This window comes from Erinaceus europaeus, chromosome 2 (assembly GCF_950295315.1).
Source record: "Erinaceus europaeus chromosome 2, mEriEur2.1, whole genome shotgun sequence".
Classification (NCBI taxonomy): Eukaryota; Metazoa; Chordata; class Mammalia; order Eulipotyphla; family Erinaceidae; genus Erinaceus; species Erinaceus europaeus.
The window spans coordinates 137,360,378-137,386,332 of NC_080163.1; positions in this window are offsets into that span (position 1 = coordinate 137,360,378).

Consider the following 25,955-nt stretch of genomic DNA (forward strand, 5'->3'; position numbering starts at 1 on the left):
GAAACTGATAAGACACTGTTAAAAGAAATAGAGGATGATAGGAGTTGGGCGGTAGCACAATGGGTTAAGTGCAGGTGGAGCAAAGCGCAAGGACTGGCGGAAGAAATGGAGGATGACAAAAAGAACTGGAAGAACAACCCCTGTTCATGGATTGAAAGAATAAATACCATTAAAATGACAATCCTAGACCACAGTGGAGTAAAACTAACATTTAACAACAAACAGAAAATTATTAAAAGACACAGAATTTGGAAACTAAACAACATACTACTTAAGAACCACTGGGTCAGAGATTCACTCCAGCAGGAAATTCAAATGTTCCTGGAAACAAATGAAAATGAAGACACAACCTATCAAAATATTTGGGACACAGCTAAAGCAGTACTGAGAGGGAAATTTATACCCATACAATCACATTTTAAAGACCAAGAAGAAGCTCAAATGAATGACCTTACTGCACACCTCAAAAACTTAGAGGAAGAGGAACAAAGGAACCCTAAAGCAACCAGAAGGACAGAAATCACTAAAGTTCGAGCAGAAATAAACAACATTGAAAATAAAAGAACCATACAAAAGATCAATGAAGCCAAATGTTGGTTCTTTGAAAGATTAAACAAAATTGACAAACCCCTAGCCAGACTCACCAAACAAAAAAGAGAGAAGACTCAAATTAATAGAATTGTAAACAATGGAGGAGATATCACAACTGACACCACAGAAATCCAGAGAATCCTGCAAAACTTCTATAAAGGACTATACGCCACCAAGCTAGAGAATGGAAGAAATGGAACAATTCCTAGAAGCATATGCCCTTCCAAAACTGAACCAAGAAGAACTACAAAATCTAAATGCACCAATCACAGACAAAGAAACTGAAACCATTAAGAACCACCCAACAAAAGTCCTGGACCAGATGGCTTCACAAATGAATTCTACAAAACTTTCAGGAAACAGTTAGTACCCATACTTCTTAAGCTTTTCCATAAGATTGAAGAAACAGGAATACTCCCTTCTACCTTCTATGAAGTCAACATCACCCTGATACCAAAAGCTGATAGGGACAGGAAAAAAAAAAGGAAAACTACAGACCAATATCTCTGATGAACACAGATGACAAAATATTAAACAAGATCTTGGCCAACCGGATATAGCAACATATCAAAAAGATTGTTCATCACAACCAAGTGGGATTCATCCCAGGAATGCAAGACTGGTTCAGCATCTGTAAGTCAATCAATGTCATTCACCACATCAATAAAAGCAAAGCCAAAAACCACATGATTATCTCAATAGATGCAGAGAAAGCCTTTGACAAAATCCAACACCCATTCATGCTCAAAACTCTACAAAAAATGGGAATAGATGGGAAATTCCTCAAGATAGTGGAGTCTATATATAGCAAACCTACAGCCAACATCATACTCAATGGACAGAAGCTGAAAGCACTCCCCCTCAGATCGGGGACTAGACAGGGCTGTCCACTGTCACCGTTACTCTTCAACATAGTATTGGAAGTTCTTGCCATAGCAATCAGGCAAGAGAAAGTAATCAAAGGAATACAGATTGGAAGGGAAGAAGTCAAACTCTCACTATTTGCAGATGATATGATAGTATACATAGAAAAACCTAAAGAATCCAGCAGAAAACTACTGGAAGTTATTAGGCAATATAGCAAGGTGTCAGGCTACAAAATTAATGTACAAAAATCAGTGGCATTTCTTTATGCAAACACTAAATCTGAAGAAGAAGACATCCAGAAATCACTCCCATTTACTGTTTCAGCAAAATCAATCAAATACCTAGGAATAAAGTTGACCAAAGAAGTGAAAGACTTGTATGCTGAAAACAATAAGTGGCTACTCAAGGAAATAGAAACTGATACCAAGAAATGGAAAGATATCCCATGCTCCCATTGGAAGAATAAATATCATCAAAATGAATATTCTCCCCAGAGCCATATAGAATTTTTTTAAGAATTATTTTTTAAACCATTCTTTTTTTAATTTATTTTATTTATTTATTCCCTTTTGTTGCCCTTGTTGTCTTATTGTTGTAGTTATTATTGTTGTTGTCGTCGTTGTTGGATAGGACAGAGAGAAATGGAGAGAGATGGGGAGACAGAGAGGAGAAGAGAAAGACACCTGCAGACCTGCTTCACCGCCTGTGAAGCAACTCCCCTGCAGGACGGGAGCCGGGGTTCGAACCGGGATCCTTCTGCCGGTCCTTGTGCTTTGCGCCACCTGCGCTTAACCCGCTGCGCTACAGCCCGACTCCCTACCATATAGAAATTTAATGCAACTCTCATCAAAGTTCCACCAAGCTTCTTTAAGAGAATAAAACAAACACTACAATCATTTATCTGGAACCTGAAAACACCTAGAATTGCCACAACAATCTTGAGGAAAAGAAACAGAAATGGAGGTATCACACTCCCAGACCTTAAAATATATTATAAAGCCATCATCATCAAAACAGCATGGTACTGGAACAAAAATAGGCACACAGACCAGTGGAACAGAATTGAAAGCCCAGAAATAAACCCCCACACCTACGGACATCTAATCTTTGATAAGGGGGCCCAAAGGATTAAATGGCAGAAGGAGGCTCTCTTCAATAAATGGTGCTGGGAAAACTGGGTTGAAACATGCAGAAGAATGAAATTGAACCCCTTTATCTCACCAGAAACAAAAATCAACACCAAATGGATCAAAGACATAGATGTCAGACCAGAAACAATAAAATACTTAGAGGAAAACATTGGTAAAACACTTTCCCACATACACCTCAAGGACATCTTTGATGAATCAAACCCAATTGCAAGGAAGACTAAAGCAGAAACAAACCAATGGGAATACATCAAATTGAAAAGCTTCTGCACATCCAAAGAAACTATCACAAAAACAAAGAGCCCCCTCACAGAATGGGAGAAGATCTTCACATGCCATACATCAGACAAGAAACTAATCACCAAAATATATAAAGAGCTCAGCAAACTTAGCACCAAAAAAGCAAATGACCCCATCCAAAAATGGGCAGAGGATATGAACAAAACATACACCTCAGAGGAGAACCAAAAGGCTAACAAACATGAAAAACTGCTCTAGGTCACTGATTGTCAGAGAAATGCAAATTAAGACAACACTAAGATACCACCTCACTCCTGTAAGAATGGCATACATCAAAAAGGACAGCAGCAACAAATGCTGGAGAGGTTGTGGGGACAGAGGAACTCTTTTACATTGCTGGTGGGAATGTAAATTGGTACAGCCTCTGTGGAGAGCAGTCTGGAAAACTCTCAGAAGGCTAGACATGGACCTTCCATATGATCCAGTAATTCCTCTCCTGGGGTTATACCCCAAGGACTCCATAACACCCAACCAAAAAGAGGTGTGTACTCCTATGTACATAGCAGCACAATTCATAATAGCTAAAACTGGAAGCAACCCAGGTGCCCAAGAACAGATGAGTGGCTGAGAAAGCTGTGGTATATATACACAATGGAATACTATGCAGCTATCAAGAATAATGAACCTACTTTCTCTGACCCATCTTGGACAGAGCTAGAAGGAATTATGTTAAGTGAGCTAAGTCAGAAAGATAAAGATGAGTATGGGATGATCCCACTCATCAACAGAAGTTGACTAAGAAGATCTGAAAGGGAAACTAAAAGCAGGACCTGACCAAATTGTAAGTAGGGCACCAAAGTAAAAACCCTGTGGTGAGGAGTAGACATGCAGCTTCCTTGGCCAGTGGGGGATGGGAGTGGGTGGAAGGGATGGGTCACAGTCTTTTGGTGGTGGGAATGGTGTTTATGTACACTCCTAGTAAAATATAGTCATATAAATCACTAGTTAATTAATACGAGAGGAGGGAAATTAATTGTATGTCTCGAAGTTTTTCAAAACACAGACTGAATCTTTTCAATATATAGGCTGTGTAATTGATATGCAGACTCTCTCAAAAGCCTAGACCAAGTAGATCAGAAGCAACCAATAGCACAGCTATATACAAGATACTGGGTACTGTACAGCAAACCCTAACAAAAGGACTTTTCAAAGTTAACCCAATTACCAAATAATGTGATGATAACATTAACTATCGATTGTCTTTTTGAACCCTAAGACAGCAGGAACCTCACATCTCCACTATGGAGCCTCTACTTCCCCCAGTCCTGGAACCATTGGATAGGGCCCACTTTCCCGTATGCCTCTCCAAATCCATATCAAATAACACTGCATCTGCCGATCACAACCTAACCAACACAACGACTGCCACCTCAACATGCTTCACTTCAGACTGTGTCCAGAGACTTCATGTGTGGAATGACAACCCTTCAACTTCATTACTCAGGTGAGACCTTTCCTTTCATAGTATACTCTAATTTCATCTCCGGTGGTTCACTTTCTAACAAAGTCCCAAAACCTAGATATACACTAGTTTCTGTGAGAGAGAGCATATGTTCACACGTATCCGTAAACTACTGCAAAATATATGCCTGAAAGCAGAAGTGCACTAGAGTTTGCAGTAAGTACCCCCCCCCCCAACACTTCCTCTCCACTATTCCAACCTTTGGGTCCATGATTGCTCAACAATTTGTTTGGCTTCATATGTTAACTCTCTTTTCAGTCACCAGGTTCCAGATGCCATCAGGATGCTGGCCAGGCTTCCCTAGACTGAAGACCCCACCAATGTGTCCTGGAGCTCCACTTCCCCAGAGACCCACCCTACTAGGGAAAGAGAGAGGCAGACTGGGAGTATGGACCGACCAGTCAACGTCCATGTTCAGCGGGGAAGCAATTACAGAAGCCAGACCTTCTACCTTCTGCAACCCACAATGACCCTGGGTCCATGCTCCCAGAGGGATAGAGAATGGGAAAGCTATCAGAGGAGGGGGTGGGAAATGGAGATTGGGTGGTGGGAATTGTGTGGAATTGTACCCCTCCTACCCTATGGTTTTGTTAATTAATCCTTTCTTAATTAAAAAATAAAATAAAATGACAATCCTGCAAAAGCAACCTATTGATTCAATACAATCCCTATTAAAATCTAATGGCATATTTCAAGGAAATTAAACAACTTATCAAAAAAATTCATGTGGAAATAAATAAAACCATGAGGAGCAAAAGCTCTCCTGAGGAAAAAGAAGAAAAGTGGAGGCATCACAATTCCCAACTTGAATTTATACTAGAAAGTAGTATTAGTTAAAAGAGTGTGGTATTGGAACAAAAACAGACATATAAACTAATGGAACAGGATAAAGAGCCCAGAAACAAACCAACACCTAGGTTTGTTTATATGGGTTTACATACAATAAAGGGGCCAAACCTTTTCCCAATCGGGAAAAGAAAGTCTCTTTAACAAAGTGTTAGGTGAACTGGACAACCATATGCAGAAAAATGAAATCAGACCACCACCAAACACCATGCACAAAATTAACTCAAAATGGATCAAAGATCTGGATATGAGACCTGAAACTGTAAAATACATAGAAGAATACATCAATGAAACATTTCAGGATCTTAACATTAAAGACGTATTTGGAGACTCCACCCCATGGGCAAGGGAAACAAAAAAAAAAAAAAAAGAATGAACTAATGGGATTACATCAAACTGAAAATCTTCTATACATCAAAAGAAAATTCTATAAGGATCAACAGGAAACCTAAGTGGGAAAGATATTTGCACACCACACTTAAGACCAGTAATTGATATCAAATATCTATGAAGAACTTATGCAGTTCAACAAAAAGAGAAAGAACAGCCCAATTAATAAATGGGCATCAGATATGAATACACAGTTCTCTAAAGGATACAAACCTAAATGGGAAAGATATTTGCACACCACACTTAAGACCAGCAATTGATATCAAATATCTATGAAGAACTTATGCAGTTCAGCAAAAAGAGAAAGGACAGCCCAATTAATAAATGGGCATAAGATATGAATACACAGTTCTCTAAAGGATACATATAGCCCATAGACATATGTGGAAATGCTCCAATTCACTCATCATTAGAGAAGTGCAAATTAAAACTACATTGAGATTCCACCTCACACCTGTGAGAATGGGCTCCATCAATAAAACAAAAGATAAGTGTTGGAGAGGATGTGGAAAAGAGGAGCTCTACTACACAGCTGTTGGGAGTGCAAACTGGTGCAGCTGTTATGGAGAATAGTATGGAGAAAACTTAAACAAATACAAATGGAAATACCTATGATCCAGCAAGTCCACTACTAGGAACATACCCAAAAGATATAATAACACTTATTTGAAGGGATATATACACCCTCATGTGCATCGAGTCTTTATTCACAATAGCAGAAACTTGGGAAAAACCAAAATGCTTCTCAACAGATGACTGGACAAAAAAGTTATGGGATATACACTCAACAAAGTATCATTCAACAATTAAAAAAATATGATATTGTGTCCTTTGGAATAAAGTGGATGGAACTGGAGAAATATTATGCTTAGTGAAGCAAGTAAGGAGGTGAAGGACAACTACAAAATGGTTTCATTCATATTCAGAATATAGAGAATTGAACATACCAATGTGAAAAAAAATATCACCCTATATCTAACACTGTGAGAGAACTATAGTGGTTATCTATGGAGGTGGGGATGGGGACACAGACCTTTGGTTAGAAGAGAGTGAAAAAAAAAAAGACTATGAAAAATATATATCAGTATCAATGGTAAAGGAAAATAGAAACTAAAACTGAGTGATAAACTGCCTTTCCCCCATAACACTGGAGATATGTGGCTTTTAAGAATATTATCTGCAAATAAGTCTTCCGAAATGTGACTCCATTGGCTCCCCCCTTACTGTGGTACAAAGGACAAACAATTATCCTATTATCTCATAGCACTTTCTAGCATGTGCAAAACCAGGAAAGTGCAGTTTTGAGACATAGAACACAGCATTCATTAGAGAAGAGCTAGTTAAAGGCTGCTAATGGCATCCTTTGGCTTCTGGCTCTGCCAAGGTATTTGGAGGATGTCCAAGTACCTAATCACATCGATTGAAATCAAATTCTCTTTGCAAATACATGTTACCCAACATTCCAAAAAAGATATGAAAGCCTTCCTTATTTTTAGAGTTTGTAAGCCCCCAACAATGAAATTCTGTGCAGAAATATCAAAACTCAAGTAACAAAGACAAATGTTGAGAGGATCAAAAATAGAAACCATTATTGGAATATAAAAACATTTTAGTTACTTAAAAATCTACATTTCTAAGAAAAGCAATCTTATTAAGCAACAATTGTTCAATAGGCAATTTCCCCCATTTAATTTTAATAAATAGATCACTTTGAAATGTATTTATCCTAACAAAGACTGCATATTAACAACAAATAATACCACATCTTCATATTTTAATTAATGTCAAGAGCTTTATTTTGCTTCCAAGCAATTTACAGAAACATATTATTAATATCATTTAATTTAAGAGGTAGGCATTTGTTTTCTATTTTTCAAAAGGTGGTTCTGAGATTCTGGCCCTGTCAACATCATTTAAACATTCCTGTTCCTTGACTCAACATAATATATTAAATCAGCATTTTAATTGTGCCCATGTTTTGTGGTTCCTGGCAGTACAAAAAGATTCTCTGTGAGTGCATGGCTTCCCCTCAAAAACCCCACTGAGTGATTAATTACCAGTCTGGACGATATAAATATGTCTCTCAATAAAGACAGTATGGACTGCCGGAAGTTCTGGCCTTATACATCTCTGTAGGGCGCCTTAACTTAGCAGACATGTCCTAATTCAAACAAGATTCTGGCTCTGGCATTTGGAACAACCCCACCATGATTCATTACTCCTCTATAGAATAGCATATTTATTTTAATTAGCATCATTCCATACAAGAATCAGAGGGACTATGGATTTTATACAGTACTCTCAAAGTGTCTTCTGTGCTTAAAAAAAAAAAAAAGTACTGATAACAAGAATAACCTCAAGTTTTTAAAACACTCCGTATTTTTTTTTCATATGATTTCATCCTGACCTATTCCTGGTTACATTAAGTTAAAGGTTTGACCCAAAAAAAAGACTTTTTTCCAACTGATTGTGTTTTATTTGCTTTGTTTTCATATTGGATAATTTTCACATATCTGCACTGAATATGGAAACTGTTTTACTTTCAATCATGGTGAAAAATTCCTAGACAGAAGACAAGTGAGTGTCTTTGTAAGAGGCTTAAACTTGCTCTTTAATGTCAAACAGGTATTGGATTTTCTTTATAAATAGCCAGGGCTTAAGGAAAACAAGAGAGAGCCAGGTTGTGGCATACACAGTTAGGCATTCACATTACTATATGCAAAAACCTGAGTTCAAGCCCCATTCCCACTTGCTGGGGAGGGAAGTTTCATGAGCTTGAATCAGTGCTGCAGTTGTCTATCTCTCCTCTTTCAATTTATCTCTGTCCTATCAAATAAAAATAATAAATGAGGGAGTTGGGCAGTAGTGCAGTTGGTTAAGCATACGTGATGCAAAGTGCAAGGACCGGTGTAAGGATCCCAGTTTGAGCCCCCAGCTCTCCACCTACAGGGGAGTTGCTTCACAGGTGGTGAAGCAGGTCTACAGGTGTCTTTCTTTCCCTCTCCCTGTCTTCCCCTCCTCTATCCATTACTCTCTGTCCTATCCAACACGACATCAATAACAGCAACAATAATAACTACAACATTAAAACAAGGGCAACAGAAAAAAAAATAAATAAATAAGAAAAATAATGCTCAGGTATTTCAACAGATTTTATCAGAATATTTTGTCATAGGTTGTTATGCTAATTTATTCCTACAAGTTGGAACTTACTCTGGTTTCTATTAATATGGCCTAGAGTTCTGTAAATGTAACTACTAACTTAGAAACTAAAGATGTTATGCAGCTATTAAGAACCATGAACCCACCTTCTCTGACCCATCTTGGATGAAGCCACAAGGAATTATGTGAAGTGAGCTAAGTCAGAAAGATAAAGATGAATATGGGATGATCCCACTCATAAACAGAAGTTGAGAAAGAAGAACAGAAAGGGAAACTAAAAGCAGGATTTGAGTGGATTTGGAGTAGGGCACCAAAGTAAAAACCCTGGGGTGAGGGTAGATGTTCAGCTTCCTGGGATGGGGGTGGGGGGAGGGGGGTGGGGTGGTGGATGGGACTTGGTCTTTTGGTGTTGGGAATGGTGTTTATGTACACTCCTATTAATTTTTAGTCATATAAATCACTTTTATTAATATGAGAAGGGAAAAATTGATTGTATGTCTCAAACTTTTTAAAGCACATACTGAGTCTTTTTAATACATAGGATGAATCTTTGATATGTTGACTCTCTCAAAAGCCTAGACCAGTGAGAACAGAAGCAACTGGTGGCACAGCTATATGCAAATAATGTCAAAGGATATAAATTATGTCCTTTGATGTTGTGTATGATACAGCAAATCCTAACAAAGGGATTTTTCAAAGTTAACCCAATTGCCAAATAATGTGATATAGCAATTACTTATCTATTGTCTTCTTAACCATAAAACAGCAGAAACCTCCTACTTCATCTATAGTCTATATTTCTCCCAGTCCTGGAACCTCTAGGATGGGGCTCACTTACCTGTATGCTTCTCAGTTCATACCAAATGATATCGCATCTGCTGATCTGAACCTAATCAATGCAACAAGTACCAACTCAGCATGCTTCATTCACTTCAAACCGTGTCCAGAGACATCAGGCGTGGAATGTCAACTCTTCACCCTTACTACTCAGGTGAGACCTTTCCTTTCATAGTATTCTCTAATTCCAATCCAGGTTGTTCACTTCCTAACAAAGTCCCAGAACCTAGATATAGAGCAGATCCCATGAGATAGAGCATATGTTCACATGTATCCATAAATTAGGGAAAATATATACCTGAAAGCAAAAGCACACAATAATCTGCAGTAAATCAGTATAAAGTTCCTTATGAAATAGTATCTAATTAGACTTAGATACCCTCCTCACCTACTTACTATTACATTTCTCTCACTCACTCCAAAGCTAACCTTATCAAAGCAAGGACTGCAAAAGCTGAATAAGGGCAAGAGACTGGCAAACTTTAATGATGACTCTTTAGTCACTATCAAGCCACCCCATTAACTGGGGCACTATTCGGAGAGTCCTGAAATTTCTGAACAGACATGATGGGCCTAGACCCCAAATAAATACCTCTCACCATGTTACCAGTCATCTCTATCAGGAACAACAAAATAGACCCCTTTGTGGGACCCACATAGGACCTTGCCCTCAACTTAGATCAACAATGGTAGAGAATGTTCCAACCTCCAAAGGGAGGATTGACAACATACTCTGTGCTACACCTGAGGAAGATGGGTCAATATAGGGGCAGCTTGGAATGTTCCTACTGAAGACCACAGAATGTGAGCTCAGATCTACAGGAATACAGAGGTCACATAGGCTCCTAAGCTGAATATGAGCCCCAGACCAAATCAAATAGATGGGGTTTACAGTCAACAATATTTATACACCTTACCTATATTTGGGAGCTACTCTCTTCCCTGATCCAGCTTTCTGTTCCTTTTCCAGCCATGACATTATCTCCCCAGACAATAACTTGGATCCACCTGTATATCAGATTTCAGGCTCAGGGGAAAAAAAAACAAACTCGTATAGCCACAGGCCCTTTGGAATATAACTAACATATGCCTACTAGCTATGTACAAAATGGAGGGCCCCCCCCCAACCCTTCATCTGCACTATTCCAGCCTTTAAGCTCATGATTGATCAACAATTTATTTGGCTTTCTATGTTAACTCTCTTTTCACCCACCAGATTTTAGTTGATAAGATGATGCCAACCAAACTTCCCTTGACAGACAACCCCACCAATGTGTCCTGGAGCTCTGCTTCCCCAGAGCCCCACACTACTAGGGAAAGAGAGAGGCAGATGGAAGTATGAATCAACCAGTCAAAGCCCATGTTCAGCAGGAAAGCAATTACAGAAGCCAGACCTTTCACCTTCTGATTCCCACAATGACCTTGGGTCCATACTCTCAGAGGGTTAAAAAATAGGAAAGCTATCAGGGGAGAGGATGGGATATGGAGATCTGGTGGTGGGAATTATCTGCAGTTGTACCCCTCTTATCCTATGGTGTTGTCAATGTTTCCTTCTTATAAATAAATAAAATTAAAAAAAGAAACTAAAGATGTAAATATAGAGACTTAATCTGAACTTTTTTTATTATTAATTTATTGGAAAAAGACAGAGAAACTGAGGTAGAAAGAAGAAACAAAGGAGGAAGAAAAAAATCAGCCCTGGGACTTCCAGAGGTGGGCCTGTGGAGCAACAGCAGCTCCTCTCCTTTCCTGGGTCAACTGTGAGTCCCAGGGGAGGCCACCTGAGACCTGAGACCAAGGCAGGATGGGACTGGAATGACTTCAAGCAGCCACCAAATAACCAGTGAATGCAGGCTTGTGTGGCTCACAGAGGGGGGGGGCCTAGGGAGAGATTGAGCAGCCGTGGCAGTCCTGCAATTTGTCTGCTGAGACACCACCTTCAATCTGTTTCACCAGCAAGGGGTTAGAGAGAGGAGAAGACTCCCCTAGGATTCATCAAATAAAGTTGTGACTCTCCATTGGTACTGCCTTCAGAATCTGGAGAGGCTGCAGGGGGCCCTGTGCTGACACCAGGGGACATAGAACTAACCAGGAAACTCTGGAGACTATCTATATCTCAGTGGCCTAGTGGCAGGGCTGTGAGAGTCTCTTTGCATAATCACTGGATTATCTCTGCCCCACCCTGCTTTATCTCTTGGTTAGCAGTCAGTGATAAATCTAAGAAGCCTACTTATAGATTAAAAGCCCCCAGGTTCCCATAGCTTACAGGGAAGAAAAAGAACAAAAGAGGCTTTTAAGCCACTGTGCTCCAACTCAGAAATTAAAATAATATTGAAACACTGACAATTTCCACAACTGTGAACCCTTTGAGTACCTTATTAAGACACAAGTCAATGCAGGCAAGAGTGATCAGAATTTGAAAAGTACCAAGATAGGGACCTCATAACATACTATATAAAATGGTTAAACCAACAAGAAGTAATATTGGAGAAATGGACCAGGAGAAGAGTCCAGCTAAAAAAACCACCAAATGTTGAACCACAAAATAATGAGGTCAACATCCAAACACTAGTTAAGGAAATAATCACAAGAGTGAGTATAGAGTTTGAAAGAATTGTCATCAGAAATGCAGAAACAAGAGGTGAATCAGGTCTGCAGGTGTCTTTCTCTCCCCCTCTGTCTTCCCCTCCTCTCTCCATTTCTCTCTGTCCTATCCAACAACCAACAACATCAACAATAACAATAATAACCACAACAAGGGCAACAAAAGGGGAAAAAAAAGAAATGCAGAAACAACAAATGAGACTCTGGAAGAAAACACTAATTATCTCAAGGTGATTAGAGAGCTGAAAGTTGAAATAGCTGAGCTAAGAATACAACCAGCTGAAAAAGCTAAAACAGTATCAGAAGAAAGTAACAAAATAGATGAACTCCAGAAAACAGTAGAGGAGAGAGAACAGAATAAATGAGGCTGAGAACAGAATTAGCAAGATCAAGGACAAATTAAAGATAACTAAAAAGAAGTAAGAGATCTCAAAAACAGACTGAGATACTGAAAACAACAACAAAGACTTATGAGATGACTTCAAAAAAAAAACAATATACGCATTATTGGGTTACCAGAGGAAGAAAGAGAGGAAGGGAAGAAAGCATTCTTCATAATATATAGCTGAGAACTTCACTACACTAGACAACATAAAAAACATAAAGGTTCAAAAAACCCACAGGGTCCCAAACAGAATTAACCCAGACTTAAAGAAACCTAGACACATCATATTTAGAATGAAAAGGAATAAGGATAAAGAAAGGATTCTGAAGGCTGCATGAGAAAAACAAAGAGTCACCTACAGAGGAAAACCCATAAGATTAGCAGCAGACTTCTCCACACAAACACTACAGGCCAAAAGAGAATGGCAAGATATCTACTGAGTGCTCAATGGGAAAGGCTTTCAACCAAGACTACTGTATCCTGCTAGACTGTCATTCAGACTAGATGGAGGCATAAAAAAACCTTCTCAGACAAGCAACAGTTGAAAGAATCAACTATCACCAAGCCTGCCCTGAAAAACGTTCTGAAAGGTCTCCTATAAATAGTCAGACCGCCATAAATATGCCATATATGAACACTCTAAAAATCTACAAGAATGGCATTAAAATATCTTCAAACTATGATATCAATAAATGTCAATGGCCTGAATTCACCTATTAAAAGGCACAGAGTAGGAAGGTGGATCAGAAAACACAACCCAGCAATATGCTGTCTATAGGAAATCCACCTAACTCAACAAGACAAACATAGATTCAAAGTGAAAGGATGGAAAACTATCATATAAGCCAAGGGCCCACAAAAAAAGGCAGGAACAGCTTTTCCCTATCTGACATGATAGAATTTAAATAAAATTTTAAAAGACAGGGATGGACACTACTTAATGCTCAGTGGATCAATCTGGAGGACTTAACAATTATTAAAATCTATGCACCCAATGAGAAGCCATCTACATACATCAAACATCTACTGACAGAGCTATAGCAATATACTAGCAACAACACAGTAATAGTAGGGGACTTCAACACCTCACTCTCTCAATTTGACAGATCATCCAGGCAGAAAATCAATAAAGACATGAGGGAGCTAAATCAGGAGATAGATAAACTAGAACTATTGGTCATTTTCAGAATCATTCACCCCAAGAAACAAGAATACACATTCTACTCAAGTCCATATGAGTCACTTGCAAAGACAGAACATATGTTAGGCCACGAAGACAGCACTAGCATATTCAAGAGCACTGAAATCATCCCAAGCATCTTCTCAGACCACAGTGGAATTAAATTAACACTTAACAATCAACAAAAAATTAGTAATAGTCCCAAAATGTGGAAGCTCAATAGTACACTACTTAACCACTACAGGGTCAAAGAGGAAATAAAGGAAGAAACCAAAATGTTTTGAGAGTTCAATGAAAATGAAGACAAAAGCTATGAAAATATTTGGGACACAGCTAAGGCAGTACTGAGAGGGAAGTTCATAGCCATACAAGCACACATTAAGAAACAAGAAAATGCACAAATAAGCAACGTGATTGCACATCTTAAAGACCAGGAAGAAAAAGAACAAAGTAACCTAACCCTAAAGCAACCAGAAGGGCAGAAATAACTAAAGTTAGAGCTGAAATCAATAACATTGAAAATAAGAAAACCATACAAAAGATCAATGAAAGTAAATGTTGGTTCTTCGAAAGAGTGAACAAAATCAACAAACCTTTAGCCAGACTCACAAAACAAAAGAGGGAGAAGACCCAAATAAATCAGATCATAAATGAAAGAGGAGATATCATGACAGACACCACAGAAATGCAATATATCATGCGAAACTTCTATGAAGAACTCTATGTCACCAAGCTAGAGAACCTGGAAGAAATGGATGAGTTCCTGGATACCTACAAACTTTCAAATTTAAGTAAAGAGGAACTAGATAACATTAACAGGCCCACCACAGCTAATGAAATTGAAACAGTTATCAAAAACCTTCCCAAGAATAAAGGTTCTGGACCAGATAGCTTTATGAATGAATTCTACAAAACCTTTAAAGAAGAACTAAAACCTCTACTTTTAAAAGTCTTCCAGAAGATTGAAGACACTGAAATACTCCCTTCCAGCTTCTATGAAGCCAACATCACTTTGATATCAAAAGCAGACAGGGACACAGCCAAAAAAGAAAACTACAGACCAGTGTCTCTGATGAACATAGATGCTAAAATATTGAACAAATTCTAGCCAACCGGATACAGCAGTATAGTAAAAAGATTGTTCATCATGACCAATTAGGGTTTATCCCAGGGATGCAAGGTTGGTTTAATATATGTAAATCAATCAACATGATGTGCCACATCTATGAAAGCAAGGCCAAAAGCCACATGGTCATATCAATAGATGCAGAGAAAGACTTTGACAAAATACAACATCCCTTTATGATCAAAACACTACAAAAAAATGGGAATAATGGAAAATTCCTCAAGTAGTGGAGTCTATATAGAGAAAACCTACAGGCAACACCATACTCAATGGTGAAAAACTGGAAGCATTTCCTCTCTGATCACATACTAGACTGTCCACTATCACCATTACTATTCAACATAGCATTGCAAATTCTTGCCATAGCAATCAGGCAGGAGCAAGCAATTAAAGGCATACAGATTGGAAGAGAAGAAGTCAAATTCTCCCTATGTGCAGATGACATGATAGCATAGATAGAAAAACCTAAGGAATCCAGCAAGAAGCTTTTGGAAATCATCAGGCAATACAGTAAGGTGTCAGACTACAAAATTAACATTTAAAAGTCAGTGGCAATCCTCTATGCAAACACTAAATTAGAGGAACATGAAATCCAGAAATCAATTCCTTTTACTATAGCAACAAAAACAATAAAATATCTAGGAATAAACCTAACCAAAGAAGTGAAAGACTTATATACTGAAAATTATGAGTCACTATTCAAGGAAATTGAGAAAGACACAAAGAAATGGAAAGATATTCAATGTTCATGGGATGGAAGAAATAACATCATTAAAATAAATATACTACCCAGATCCATCTACAAATTTAATGCTATCCCCATCAAGATCCCAACCAGACTTTTTAGGATAATAGAACAAATGCTATAAATGTTTATCTGGAACCAGGAAAGACCTAGAATTGCCAAAACAATCTTGAGAAGAAAGAACAGAACTGGAGGCATCACACTCCCAGATCTCAAATTATATTATAGGGTCGTTGTCAGCAAAACTGCTTGATACTGGAACATGAATAGACACAGTGACCAATGGAATAGAATTTATGCCTAGAAGTAAGCCTCCACACTTAAGGACATCTAATCTTTGACAAAGGTGCCCAGACTATTAAATGGGGAAGCAGAGTCTCTTCAACAAATGGTGTTGGAAAAAAATGGGTTGAAACATGCAGAAGAATGAAACTGAACCACTATATTTCACCAAACACAAAAGTAAATTGCAAGTGGATCAAGGACTTGGATGTTAGACCAGAAACTATCAGATACTTAGAGGAAAATATTGGCAGAACTCTTTCTGCATAATTTTTAAAGACATCTTCAATAAAACAAATCCAATTACAAAGAAGACTAAAGCAAGCATAGACATATGGAACTATATCAAATTAAAAAGCTTCTGCACAACAATAAAAACCACTACCCAAACGAAGAGGCCCCTCACAGAATGGGAGAAGATCTTTACATGCCATATATCAGATAAGAGTTTAATAACCAAAATATATAAAGAGCTTGCCAAACTCAACAACAAGAAAGCAAATGACCCCATCCAAAATGGGGAGAGGATATGGACAGAATATTCATCATACAAGAAGTCCAAAAGGCCAAGAAACACATGAAAAAATGCTCCAAGTATTTGATTGTCAGAGAAATGCAAATAAAGACAACAATGAGATACCACTAAACTCCTGTGAGAATGTCATACATCAGAAAAGGTAGCAGCAGCAAATGCTGGAGAGGTTATGTGGTCAAAGGAACCCTCCTGCACTGCTGGGAGGAATGCCAATTGGTCCAACCTATGTGAAGAGCAGTCTGGAGAACTCTCAGAAGGCTAGAAATGGATCTACCCTAGACCCTGAAATTCCTCTCCTGGGGATATAGCCTAAGGAACCCAACACAACCATCCAAAAAGATCTGTGTACACATATGTTCTTAGCAGCACAATGTGTAATAGCCAAAACCTGGAAGCAACCCAGGTGTCCAACAACAGATGAGTGGCTGAGCAAGTTGTGGTATATATACCCAGTGGAATACTACTCAGTTATTACAAATGGTGACTTCAGTTTTCAGCCCATCTTGGATGGAGCTTGAAAAAAATCATGTTAAATGAAATAAGTCAGGAACAGAAGGTTGAATATAGGATGATCTCGCTCTCAGGCAGAAGTTGAAAAACAAGATCAGAAGAGAAAACACAAGTAGAACCTGAACTGGAATTGGCATGTTACACTAAAGTAAAAGACTCTGAGGTAGGAGGCGGGGAGAATACAGGTCCAAGAAGGATGACAGAGGACATAGTGGGTATTGTATTGTTAGACAGAAAATTGAGAAATGTTATGCATGTACAATCTATTGTATTTACTGTCAAATGTAAAACATTAATTCCCCGATAAAGAAATTTAAAAAAAAGAAAAAAGAAAAATGCAGCCCTGTTTTACTCCTGATGTTTCTCCCTGTTGCTGGGGGCTGGGGGATTAAATCTGAGTCCGGGAGCATGGTAAACAAGAGTACACAAAAGAATGCTCAACCAGAAACTTTTTTCCCCCTTTTGTTGTCCTTGCTATTGTAGCCTTGTTGTGGTTATTATTGTTGTTGTTGATGTCGTTCATTGTTAGGTAGGACAGGGGTAAATGCAGAGGGGAGGGGAAGACAGAGTGGGGGAGAGAAAGATAGACACCTGCAGACCTCCTTCACCACCTGTGAAATGACTCCCCTGCAGGTGGGGAGCCAGGGGCTAGAACCGGGATCCTTATGCAGGTCCTTGCGCTTTGTGCCACGTGCACTTAACCTGCTGCACTAACGCCCATCCACCAACCTGAAACTTTTTTTAGCTATGCTACTACACTAGCATTATCATGACTCAGGAATACATTCATGCCACAAAACAAAGAAATCAGAGTCACAGTACATATAGGTAAATTAAAATGGCCCCAGGACTTTATAAATAATTTTTATATTTTATGTAAATAAGCAATATATTTTAGAAGGAAACCAATATAGATGGTTGACAAACTGTGGATCCTATAGTTTAAAAAATAATGATTATGTAAATAAGTTATATAAATGGATTCTGGTAGGTCAGGTGGTGATGTACCTCATAAAGCATACATGTTACCATGAGTAAGGACCCACATTCAAGTCCCCAGTCTTGCAGTTGTCTTTCTCTCTTCTTCTCTAGTTCCCCCTTCTATCTCAATTTCTCTGTCTCTATCCAACAATGTGTGTGTGTGTGTGTGTGTGTGTTTGTGTGTGTGTGTGTGCAGTTAAGTGGTTTTACCACTAAGAATACTTGGTACAACACTCATTCAACCTTAGTTCACACTTCCTACATTGCATAACCATTTCTAGTACTTTACATTTAGAGGTGTTCTACTCTACTGTTACATCACAATAACTGAAAATCCTGATGAACTAAGTATCCAAAGACAGGTAACTGGTAAAGATGAGAAATAAACTCAGTCTGCTCAAGTGTCATCAAACATCCCACCTCCCATATTATTAATCATCCTACTAAAAGTGAGATGAAAAGTTTCCTAACAAGGCAATAAACGTTTGGCCCAAAAAAAAATAAAGTCATTTGTATACAGACATCAGGTCTATCAATATTTGTACTTCTACACAGTCTTGACAAAAATAAGTTTTAAGTACAGCCATCACATATAACTGGAAGGATTAAATTATACAACAAACAAGAGAATGGATTTTTGCTACAAAAATGAACAAAATAGTTTTGTTCCTCCCATCAATAGGAAGATTATATTGTTCCCATTTCTTGCATCTGAGTCAGTCTTGTATCTTTGCCCAATGGAATTCACAGAAAAACACAATGCCAATCCTGAACTTATGACTCAAACTCTTGCAACTATGTACCCATCATGAGAACAAATCCAGACCAATCATTTAGAAGTTGTGGCATGTATAACATCAAAGCAAAAGACTCTGCAGAATGAGGGGGAAGGTGGGAAGCTGGGGTCCTGCTGTACGATAGTGAAAAAGGAACTAAATTGGGGGTGAGATTCAGACACCTATCACAGTAAGATTAGAAAACTACCTGTGTGTCAACAACTGTACTATAATTACTGACCACCAATAAAATGACAGAATAATAATAATAATAAATAAGAAGTAGAGAATCCATGTGGGAAAAGACCCTAGTCATTCCAGCTGGCCCAAATGTGGGCATCACAGACCAGTTAGTCCAGGCAATCTATTACCTAAGAAAAACCAATAAATGAACTCACTCAAGTTTAGCCAAGACTGTCTCACACCAGAACTACTCAGTCAAACCCAAACCAACAGCATTGCAATATAATAACTCCTTTTAGAAGACCTGGTGGTGGTATACCCAGTTGAGCATACACACTACCATGCACAAGGACCCGGGTTCAAGTCCCTGATCCCCACCTATATAGGGAGTGTTTCACAAGTAGTGAAGCAGGTCTGCAGATGTCTATTTTCTCTCTCCTCTATCTCCACCTCCACTTTATCCCCCTCCCCTCTAAATTTCTTTCTATCCTATCAAATAAATTTTAAAAAGGAAAGAAAGATAGAAAGAGAAATAAAGAAGGAAAGGAAGGAAGGAAGGAAGGAAGGAAGGAAGGAAGGAAGGAAGGAAGGAAAGAAGGAAGGAAGGAAGGAAGGAAGGAAGGAAGGAAGGAAGGAAGGAAGGGAGGAAGACTGGCTGGTGCAAGCAGTGGATTCATAGTACTGGCACCAAATCCCAGCAATAACTCTGTTGGCAATTAAAGAAAGGAGACACTTTTTATTTTTATTTATTTATTTCATCTTTTTTTTTAATCAGAGCACTGGTGCAGAGGATTGAGCCTAGGACTTTGGAGCCTCAAGCTGAGAGTCTCTTTGCATAACCATTATGTTTTCTACCTCTGTCCTTCATTTTATTTTTTTTATCAAAGCACTCACTGCTAAGTTCCAGCTTGTGGTGAGGGAAGGTCAGGGATTGAACCTTGAAGCCTCAGGCATAACAGTCTTTTGCATAGCCATTATTGTTACCTAGCACCCCCCCCAGAAATATTTTTTAATTTTTATTTATAAAAAGGAAACACTGAAAAAAACCATAGGATAAGAGGGGTGCAACTCCACACAATTCCCACCACCAGAACTCCATATCCCATCACCTCCCCTGATAGCTTTCCTATTCTTTAACCTTCTAGGAGTATGGACCCAGCATCATATGGGGTGCAGAAGGTGGAAGGTCTGGCTTCTGTAATTGCTTCCCCACTCAACATGGGAGTTGGCAGGTTGATCCATACTCCCAGCCTGTCTCTCTTTCCCTAGTGGAGCAGAGCTTAGTCATGGACCCTTTGGAATATAACTAAAATAGGCCTACTATCTTCAAAACGGAGACCCCAAATCTTCATCTGCAATATTCCAGCATATCATACTTTTCTATATACCTGTTGAGGGATAAGGTACCACCTGAAAATAGGAGTGGTTACAGGTGTGGCTTAGAAAGGTGGAGGTGGGGCTTTAAAGCCACTATGTCTTGTGGTAGGTAGTTATACAGAAATAGATAATGATATTGAATTCTGATTAACACTATTTTTCTCTTACAAAATTAAGGACTTAGCCAAATAATGTCCAATAATGTTTCTTATTAACTTTGATTCATATACAAATGTCCTAAAAGTAATAATCATATTGTATATGTATCACTGTGTAGCACACCAAACACATAGTAGACATTCAAACCACTAGCTGATTATTTCTTTGAAAATTTACAAGACCTTCACACATTATGCACTATACTTTTATTTTTAACAATATGTAATATTGGCCTTTTTTGACACAAAGGACTATCAGTAATTTTAATTTTTTCCATTCCTTTACAGGAATTAAATATATTTAATATATATTTCATAACATACAAACAAAAACAACTAGATAAATTTAAACTTCCCTACATGGCCAAAGACATAAAGAAAGACAGTGACTAGGAGAAACAGCTACAATCTATTAGCACAAGAAAAGTTAGAATCCATAAATGCAAGAAACTCCTATAAGACAGCAAAAGGGAACCCAAAACAAAACTGAGAAAAAAGTAATAAATTGATAGGATTCCAAACTACAAAAAAAAAAAAAAAGAAAGAAAGAAAAAACTCTGAAAAGAGATGGTTAACTTTACAGTCAGGAAAAAGTTGATGTATAAAGGTATTCTAATCATCAGATAATTAAAAATGAAAATGATTGGGAGGCAGGCATTAGTGTAGTGGGTTAAGCACACGTGGTACAAAGCGCAAACACTGGCATAAGGATCCTGGTTCAAGCCCCTGGCTCCCCACCTGCAAGGGAAGTTGCTTCACAGGCAGTGAAGCAGGTTTGCAAATATCTATCTTTCTCTCCCCCTCTGTCTTTCCCTCCTCTCTCCATTTCTCTCTGTCCTATCCAACAGTGACGACAATAATAATAACTACAACAATTTAAAAAAACAAGGCAACAAAAGGGAATAAATAAATTTTAAAAAATGAAAAGGATTAAATATGATCCTACTATTGACTATATGTGCATAGAAATAGGTCTCTCACACTGATGACAGAAGTTTAAAGTGGTATAGATTTAGTAGCATAATCTTCTAATTTGTTTATTTTTATAATTTTTATTTATGAAAAAGAAGCACTGACAAAAACCTTAGGATAAGAGGTGTATAACTCCACACAATTCCCACCACCAGAACTCTGTATCCCATCCCCTCTCCTGATAGCTGTCCTATTCTTTATCCCTCTAGGAGTATGGACCAAGGGACATTATGGGATGCAGAAAGTAAAAGGTCTGGCTTCTGTAATTGCTTCTCCGCTGAAGATGGGTGTTGAAGGGTCGATCCATACTCCCAGCCTGCCCCTCTCTCTCTCTTTCCCTGGTAACATAGTATCTATCAAAATGTTAATTTTACATGCCTTTTAACAAAAAAAATTTATTGAAATCTTGTTTTTAGCATTAAAAACTAGAAAGCTAAATATTTGTTAATACTGTCAAGGCAAATAATATTTTATATATGGAGAATTAGAAACGATTATAAAGAATGTGAAGGATTTACATGTACTAACAAAGATGAAGAAGGATTTATGATGTTAATTCTTCCTACCTATGAACATGGATTATCTTTGATTTCTTTGTGTTTTTTCAATTTCCTTGAATAGTGACTCATAATTTTCAGTATAGAAGTCTTTCACTTCTTTGGTTAGGTTTATTCCTATATATTTAATTGTTAGGGAGAGATGACCCAGGAACTAAGCTTGTGGCTTTATTTATCCGAGTGTCCCAGAGTCAGGAGGTAGCACACCTGGTTAAGCCACTTGGTGCCAACCACCAGCATGGCCAGCGTCAGCCTCTCTTTCTGCACGCCCGCCCTCCTCCAGGTCAGGACACAGAAGAGACAAGATATAAATGGAAGTGGCTTGACAATACCATACATGGGTTAGGAAAGGGGTGGAGAAAGGCAAAGAGGGCTGGGAATGGTATGGACCTCCCCAGCAACTGTTGCTAGGGATTCAACTGGCATGATTAACAATACTCTGCGGGGAATCAGGAAGGAGACCTTTAATCATTTGTGAGACAAAGCAGAAGATTGATGTGTACATAATAAAAGGATGGGCCATAGTATCAGGGAACAGAGGGTGGAGCAGGCTTAATGTTTTTTAAGGAATGCCGGCTCTGGCGGGAAGATGCAGGATGTTTTTGTGGGGGAGGGAAGACTTACATGGCCACCAACCTTTGAGCTTCATGTGTCCCCCTTTTTGCTCAACCCGTCTGTAGAGAGAGAGACTTACCAGGATGGACTCACCTCTCAGGTCTTCCAGGCAACAGCACATCACCACAACCTCCCTACAGTTGGGATGTTAATGTGCTGGGAAATTGTGCAGATGCAGTCACATCTGCCATGTTGTCCCCTCAGGCTACTGCTAGTTCCCGCCAGAGTTGGGACATTCTCGGAGTGCCTGTTTCGCCATGTTGTGCCCTCAGGGCATTGTCTATTTCCCCGTGATATTTGGAGTGCTTTGGTCACTCCTCCCCCTTCCCATTCTCACGAGAGTTATTATCCTATCCTGGAGTGCTATGGTTACTCCTCCCCCTTCCCATTCTCACAAAAGCTGCTCCTATAAAAGCCCTTCTTCTTCCGCACCTCATTCTCTTGCCAGCACTTCACTTCGATGTTCAGATGCAGGAAAGGTTACTGAATAAGGCGGCCATTTTCGCTACCTCCACGTGGCCCAACCTGCTTCTCTAGCACCCAACTCTGAGGTGCCAGTGCAAATAAAGATTTGTGTTCCCTCTTCACTCCGGACCTCCTCTCTCTCTTCTTCGCGGCACACAACAACCCCACCTCCAATCAGGACAACCCCGCCTTCAGTCAGGGAGCCAGAAGCCACGTACGGTGTGTCCCAGATGCCATAGAGGGTTTCATTGGAAGAGAGATTGTTGGTCCAAATTTCATAAAGATGGCACGCCCCTGAATGGTACAAATTCGGGGCCTGAGATTTTGTGGACCACTCCTGTTTTAGAACGAGGTCACCCTACTATGACAGTAAAGATTGACAATATTCCTTTTAAATTTTTGATTGACACAGGGGCAGAAAAGACAATTTTAAGGCAAGCAAAGGTTCCCCAAAATTGGGAACTCCTCCCGGGACCCCGTATACATGGGGTTGGAGGGGTGACCCAATCATTTCTCACATGAGATTCACTCATGTGGGAAGACCTGGAAGGTTCTACTGGACACTTAACTGCATAAACCTGTGTCATAGCGGGTGCCCCATAATTGCCTTATGTAAGTTCCTGTGTCGCTAAAATACAATTATCTGGGTGTAGGTGTTTAAGACTAAGGCATGCCTGATGGAATTGTGGTATCATGCCATCCCAGACAATAGAACGCAGGAGGAAAGAGGATTTCAGGATTATAAACCTTTCTCTCTAAGGTTTGCCTCACCCTTGAGATGAAGTTCGCTAATGATTCATCATTACCTTGGCGAAGAGAGTTAATGGGAACTGAAGAATCTACATTGGTTGGGATCACCCTTTCCCATGCTTGTGTTCTATGGTTACTCCTCCCCCTTCCCATTCTCACGAAAGCTGCTCCTATAAAAGCCCTTCTTCTTCCGCACCTCGCTCTCTTGCCAGCACTTCACTTCGGTGTTCAGATGCAGGAAAGGCTACTGCGTGAGGCGGCCATTTTCGCTACCTCCACATGGCCCAACCTGTTTCTCTAGCAGCCAACTCTGAGGTGCCAGCACAAATAAAGATTTGTGTTCCCTCTTCGCTCCAGATCTCCTCTCTCTCTTCTCTGCGGCACACAACAACATTAATGGGGATAGCATTAAATTTGTATATGGCTTTGGGTAATATATTCATTTTGATTATGTTAATTCTTTCTACCTATAAACATGGATTATCTTTCCATTTCTTTGTGTCTTTTTAATTTCCTTGAGTAGTGACTCATAATTTTCAGTATAGGAGTCTTCCACTTCTTTGGTTAGGTTTATACCTAGATATTTTATTGTTTTTGTTGCTATAGTAAAAGGAATTGATACCTAGATTTCATGTTTCTCTAATTTAGTGTTTGCATAGAGGAATGCCACTAACTTTTGTATGTTAATTTTGTAGTCTGACACAGTACTATATTGCCTGATGATTTCCAAAAGCTTCTTGCTGGATTCCTTAGGTTTTTCTTTTTTTTAAAAAAAAATGTTTTTACTATTTTTTATTAGCTTTTGTTGCCCTTGTCTTATTGTTATAGTTATTATTGCTGTTGTTATTTATGTCGCCATTGTTGGATAGGACTAAGAGAAATGGAGAGAGAAGGGGAAGACAGAGGGGGGAGAGAAAGACAGACACCTGCAGACCTGCTTCACCACTTGTGAAGTGACTCCCCTGCAGGTGGGGAACCGGGGCTTTGAACCAGGATCCTTATGCCGGTCCTTGCACTTTACATCATGTGCACTTAACCTGCTGCGCTACCCCCCGACTCTCTATTCCTTAGGTTCTTGTATGTATACTATCACATCATCTGCAAATAGGGAGAGTTTGACTTCTTCCCTTCCAATCTGTATCCCTTTAATTCCTTGCTCCTGCCTGGTTGCTATGCAAGAACTTCCAAAACTCTGTTGAATAGTAATGGTCATAGTGGGAGCCCTGTCTACTACCTGATCTGAGGGTAAATCCTTCTAGTTTTTCACCATTGAGTATGATGTTGGCTGTAGGTTTGCTATATACAGACTTCACTATCTTGAGGAATTTTCCATTATTCCCATTTCTGTAGTGTTTTGAACATAAAGGGATGTTGTATTTTGTCAAAGTCTTTCTCTGCATCTATTTTGCTTTTATTGATGTGGTGGATCATGTTGATTGATTTACGTATATTAAACCAACTTTGCATCACTGGGATAAACCCCACTTGGTCTTGATGAACAATCTTTTTACTATACTGCTGTATCCATTTGGCTAGAATTTTATTCAGTATTTTAGCATCTATGTTCATCAAAGATATTGGTCTGTAGTTTTCTTTTTTGGTTGTGTCCCTGTCTGCTTTTGGTATCAGAGTGATGTTGGCTTCATAGAAGCTGGAAGGTAGTAATACTGTTTCTTCAATCTTCTGGAAGACTTTTAAAAGTAGAGGTATTTCTAATGTGGGGTTCACTTTCCTGCATGCTTCTCTCAATTCATACCAAATGATTTTGCATCTGCTGATCCCAACCTAATCAACACAATGAGTACCACCTCAGCATGCTTCACTTCAGAATGTGTCCAGAGACTTCAGGCATAGAATGTGTCAACACTTCAGCTTCATTACTCAGCCACCAGCATGATGCCAACCAGACTTCCCGGGACAGATGACCCCACCAATGTGTCCTGGAGTTCCACTTCCCTAGAGCTCCATGCTACTAGGGAAAGAGAGAGGCAGGCTGGGAGTATGGATTGCCCTACCAATGCCCATGTTCAGCAGGGAAGCAATTACAGAAGCCAGACGTTCAATCTTCTACATCCCACAATGACCTTGGGTCCATACTCCCAGAGGGATAAAGAATAGGAAAGCTATCATGGAAGGGGATGGAATACAGAG